The sequence below is a fragment of the Sinocyclocheilus rhinocerous genome, unplaced genomic scaffold (genome assembly GCF_001515625.1).
Source record: "Sinocyclocheilus rhinocerous isolate Xijiao unplaced genomic scaffold, SAMN03320098_v1.1 scaffold2850, whole genome shotgun sequence".
NCBI classification, from domain to species: Eukaryota; Metazoa; Chordata; class Actinopteri; order Cypriniformes; family Cyprinidae; genus Sinocyclocheilus; species Sinocyclocheilus rhinocerous.
In genome coordinates, this window is record NW_015643753.1 from 152,052 (window position 1) to 158,051 (window position 6,000).

A 6,000-nucleotide genomic window follows, 5' to 3' on the forward strand; every position below is an offset into this window, starting at 1 on the left:
CTGACACTTGTGCAACACTGCCAGACTTCTTTAAAACCCTGCCATATTTGCATTTGAGATCCAGTGATGTTAAATTAGCAGCAAGCTCATAACTTTCATTGCCTAAGACTGGATTTGTTTGATGAAAGATGGGTCTGACCATGTTAGCTGAAGGCCACTTTTGATTAAAGCAGCTGGTCGCCACTAGGGGGTGTCCGACTTAATTTCACATTAATGAAAAGTATTTAAAGAACCTATTAAATCAAAATAGGCATTTAGTCCATGCATATTAGTAATGAGACCACTATGCATTTGGTAGATGCATTTATCCAAAGCGACATGCATTGCATTCAACATATACATTTCATTAGTTCATGCATTCCCTGGGAATCAAACCCAGAGCCTTGGTGTTGTGAGCGCCATGCTCTACTGTTTAAGCCTTAAGAAAATATTGACTTTGCAAAAGATGTATACACATAAAGTAAAAAAAAAACTTTCCACATGTCATCCACATAAAGCCACTGCCATATCAGCCAGTAAAACATAAATACGACTAAGTGCATCTTTAAATTTGCATATCAAGTGTTCTTATAGTATAATTGAGATACTATTATATTTTATTAATATTTTATTTCGTTTTAATTTTATATTTTCTGTTTTCATTTTAAGAAATAAAAATGACAAATGTTAGTATTTTTTTGTGTTTGTATAAAATGTAAGTTTAAAAATGTCTATAGTATTAATTAATTTTCATTTCATGATTAGTTTTAGTTATTTTAGTAGGCCTAGATCAAGTTAAACTAAATGAAAATAATACATTTTGCCTTTGCAACTCAATGGGGAAAAAAATAATTCAAGAATTTGTTTCTATTTTTATATTTCATTTTAATTTTAGTTAAAATTGTGTAATTTTGTTGTATTTTTGTATATTTTAATCATTATTTAAATATATGTTCATAGTTTTTATTAATTTTCATTTCAGTTTTAGTATTGGTTATTTTAAAATATCAAGCTAAACTAAATGAAAATTACATTTTGCCTTGGAAAATTTCAACAATGGGTTTTAGTTTTCATTTTAGTTAACCACTTAACGTGTATATGTAAATTAATTGATTGTATTTTCTATCTTGCCTATCTCTTTTGCTTTCAACTATACCTTAGCTTTTTTTCTCTCCTGGTCTTTCATCATGTCAAGGCTGTTTCCTCTTTGCATTTTTGCTGCGGTTCTGCAATATACGTCGCCTTTTTAGAAAGCAATTTCCAATAAAGTCAGCTTTGTTCTGGAGCCGGCAACACCATCTGCCTTTGTGTCAAAATAAATGCAAAGGGCTTTTTAACTGCTCTCCACTCGGGCTTTAATGACATCGGAAAAATGGTGAACACGACAAAATCTAGGCAGCGGTAATTTGAAGGAGCAGAGCACACTTATTATTTTTATCCTCATTGATTTATTACAAACCCTTTTTTCTCAAGCCTGACATGTAATATTGACGTTATTAGATATAATGTAGTGTTCTCGCCTCAGCCTTCTTTTGATTTTTGTCTGTCAGCACATTAGAGCTTGTGTGTGTGAGGGTTTGCATCCATGTGCTTTGAATGACTACTTATATACTGCACCTCATACACTGAATACTGCCTACTATTTTTACAAAATATCATATGAAAGAGTACGCAATGTGCAAAAATAAACATTTCAAACAGCATATGCTATACAGTTGGAGCACGGTCGAATCATATTGCATGTTTTATGTTATCATCTTAACATTAAATTTTTTGTAAAAATGTCTTAAAGCAAAATTTCTACCAAAAAATGAAAGTATTTACTCTCCCACAGGTCATCCAAGATGTAGATGAGTTTGTTTCTTCATCAGATTTGGAGAAATGCAGCATTGCATCAGTTGCTCAGCAATGGATGCTCTGCAGTGAATGGGTGCCGTCAGAATGAGAGTCCAAACAGCTGATCAAAACATCACAATAATCCACAAGTAATCCACACCACTCCAGTCCATCAGTTAACATCTGGAGAAGACAAAAGCTGAAACAAATCCATCAAGACATTTTTAATGTCAACCCATTGCTTCTGGCTAAAATACGAGTCCATAATCCATAATAGCGCTTCCTGCAGTGAAAAAAGTGTTCTAGTCTGAATCAGGAGAGAAATCTGCACAGATCATGCTCCGTTTACAAGCCAAAACAGCTCTAAACAAACATGTGGCTGGATTTTGATGTGAGAGACAACAGGAGATGCACTTTTTCTCTGGAGGAAGCGTTATTATGGATTATGGACTTGTATTTTAGCCGGAAGCAAGGGTTTAAAGTTAAAAATGTATTGATGGATTTGTTTCAGCTTTTGGCTTCTCAATACGCTAACTGATGGACTGGAGTGGTGTGGATTACTTGTGGATTATTTTGATGTTTTTATCAGCTGTTTGGACTCTCATTCTGACGGCACCCATTCACTGCAGAGCATCCATTGCTGAGCAACTGATGCAATGCTACATTTCCCCAAATCCGATGAAGAAACAAACTCATCTACATCTTGGATGGCCTGAGGGTGAGCACATTTTCATCTCTGGGTGTGATTGTAGCATCATCCTCCTCTAAACATCCATAATGTTTCCATGAAAGAGTTCCTCTGATGTGAAGGTGAGCAGTTATGACTTTGCCCTCCGTGTGACTCTCAATTTAGCACCTTTGCGTTTTTTACAGTGTCACGCCAGCCTCAATTAGCATAACGCTGTTAAACGCCCAAGCAAAGCTGAAGCTGTTCATGTGAGTCTTACTGAGAATTAAAACAATGACCTTTTGCATAATCCATTTAAAGTGCTGTAGATCATGTGACATTTGATTCAACACAACCAGGTAGTGTTTTAAACTCTTTAATGCATTGTGACATAAATCAGTATAAAAGACCAGCACGATGTTAATGCAACTGTGACATTTACAGTCTTAAATGGCATTTTATTTGCATTTATCTTTTTTGAAAATAGCTGCAGGGAATGTCATTTATGCTAAATAATAAATGCAATAAATGCAAATAAGAAGCACAATTAAAATAAAGTCAAAATCAAAGGAAAATAAATAGTCAATTTATAAGACTCAACTGCATACTCAAAGCGATAAGGATGTGTGCAAATATCTGGACATCTGAAGAGCGTCTGGATTTATTCTAATCCAGTAAATCCTTGTGAACAGAACTAAATGAACAGTATCAGACCGGAGCACATCAGCGCAGGTTAAGCACGGTGTGTTTTAATGTGCTGTGGTGTACAAACGCTGTGCTGGGTCAGATGACGGCCGTTCTGGTCAGCGATCCTGCGCTCAGAACTGCAGCCAGCGGCTTTCTGAAGTGATTAATGAACATTGATTTCTAACTAAAACCACAAAAACAGCACCTACTGCTCATCATGTCGTGGTTTACAGACCCCACCTGGAGAACCTGCTCCACAGACGAATCTTTTCTCCATTTGGTCAATACTTGGGAACCAGCTGATGAAAGAGAAACCTACAGAAAGAGTTAAAGTTTTGCATTATTACTACAGCTTTATGTACCAACATAGGCTCATTGGAAATACGTGACTCTAAATACATTTCTGCAAAACTGAAAAAAATGTTTCCAGCACGAAAGAGCATTAACTTTTAGCGACACTCCCCAGAAATTTGAATTATGAACCACAGCAATACTGAAGCAACGTAATACAAACACAGCAATACGTGCAAGGGTCACGTGTTGAACCCGCGTTTTAGTGCCACTCACTGAACATTTCACTTTGAAACTGCCGCGAAACGTGCAGTAAGGTACGTAATAGCGGTGTTGCAGAAATATATTTAGAGGCACGTATTTTGAATGAGCCTGGGTTGTTATTTACAGATGTTCAGATTAAGGACTTTTACAAAAACAAACAAACAAACACTATTAATATTTATCTCAGTTTTCGTTTATTTATTTCAGTACATCAAGTTAAACTAAATGAAAATGAGAAAAAAACTAGCTGAAATAAAATAAGTTTAAGTTTTTTAATATATATTTTATTTTATTTGTTAATGTTTATTTTATTTAAAGTAACTGCATTTTTATGGCTTTTAGTTTTTGTGAACTATAATAACCGTCAAGAGCAGACCTGTTTAAAGTTCTTATTCACTTTTATTAATAGCTTTAGTTTTGAGTTATTTTAGAACATCAAGTTAAACTAAATAAATGAGATGAAATAAATAAATAAATGAGAACTAAATAAACAAATGCTGCCTTGGAAACTAGCTGAAATAAACTAAGTTTATTTTTTTGACCATATAGGATGTTGCTGCCAGGGTGTTGCTATGTGGATACAAGAGTGTTCCAAATGGTTGCTATGCAATTTAAATATTATTCTAATAACACTTTTTTAAAAAGTGGCTTAAAACTGCAAAGTCTGCATGGTCAACTGAAAGCGTGATTCTCCTGAGATGCTTTCTAATGCAAATGAAACAGTGTTTTCCATATGAGATGCGTCTTTGTCCTCAAGAAGCACTTTGATGTTTTTAACAGCCCTGAAGGGAAGATATCATATCCACTCTCCCTGTGTTTCTAGCATCCAATTTCCATATGAAAGCTCAGATTGGCCGTTTGACGCTATCACAATATGTGATAATTGACTGCTGAGATTACAGAATACAGGTTAGCATTCATGATGCTGATTAATTTGTTCTATAACTTTACACTGAAAAAAAAATAGTGTAGGATTTACTTTGAAACAGTTTTCACTCAGAAACTGCTAGTAAATTTCTCAAATAATTACAAAGAAACAGCAAGTAACGCATTGAATTAAACATGACATTTTGAAGTAGAAAGACTGAATAGTATTTTTATAACTATGAAAAATGTTTTTTTTTTACAGATCATAGATCATTAAGACAGAAACAACTTGATCCAAAATTAATATATATATATATATATATATATACACACACACACACACACACACACGAAAAATGTTTTTTTTTTACAGATCATAGATCATTAAGACAGAAACAACTTGATCCAAAATTAATATATATATATATATATATATATACAGAATCAGATATCAGAATATCAATGTGCCTAATAATTATGCACGCGGTGTATATAATATAAAATATAAATTAAATATTACTGAAATATGCAGTTTCATGTTCAAATATTTATTAGAATTTTACAAATATTTATATAAATTAAATATTCTTAAATATAAAATGAATATGAATTAATTATATAGTTTCATGTCCAAATATTGATGCTAATTTAGCAATGCACTTGTCATTTCCAGGTTACTTTTTGACACAACTGCACTGGTCTATATTTACCAGTTGTGAAAGCAAATATTGATTTATAATTTACAGAAAGCGTGCACTATAAATGTTACCATTCAGTGTTTATGACCTCCTGACATCAGGAAAAACTCAGTTTGACGAATCAGCATTTGTTTTCATTAACACACACACACACACAGCGATGTGATGCTCTGTTACACACTCATCAGTTGGGTTTCAATCGATGTATAACATCTGCTCACATCCCACTGTCAAACCCGGAGCAGATGCTTTAGTGATTTCACTCTCTACCCATCATAAACACCCTAATGAGAGTCATATCCAATTATATCTATTAAACAAAACTGCAAACAGCAGTTAAGGGCCAAACACACCAGCGGCATGTGCGGCATAAGGCTGAGGACTTGTTGTCACCCTGGTGGTGAAATTAGGAAAAGAAGTTCAACTATGAGTAGATTTATATGACTTAAAGGGATAGTTCACCCAAAAATGAAAATGTGATGTTTATCTGCTTACCCCCAGGGCATCCAAGATGTAGGTGACTTTGTTTCTTCAGTAGAACACAAACGAAGATTTTTAACTCCAGCCGTTGCAGTCTATCAGTCGTATAATGCATGGCAATGGTAACAAAATCTATGAGAGTAAAAAAAACATGCACAGACAAATCCAAATTAAACCCGGCGGCTCGTGACGACACATTGATGTCCTAAGACACGAAACGATCGGTTTGTG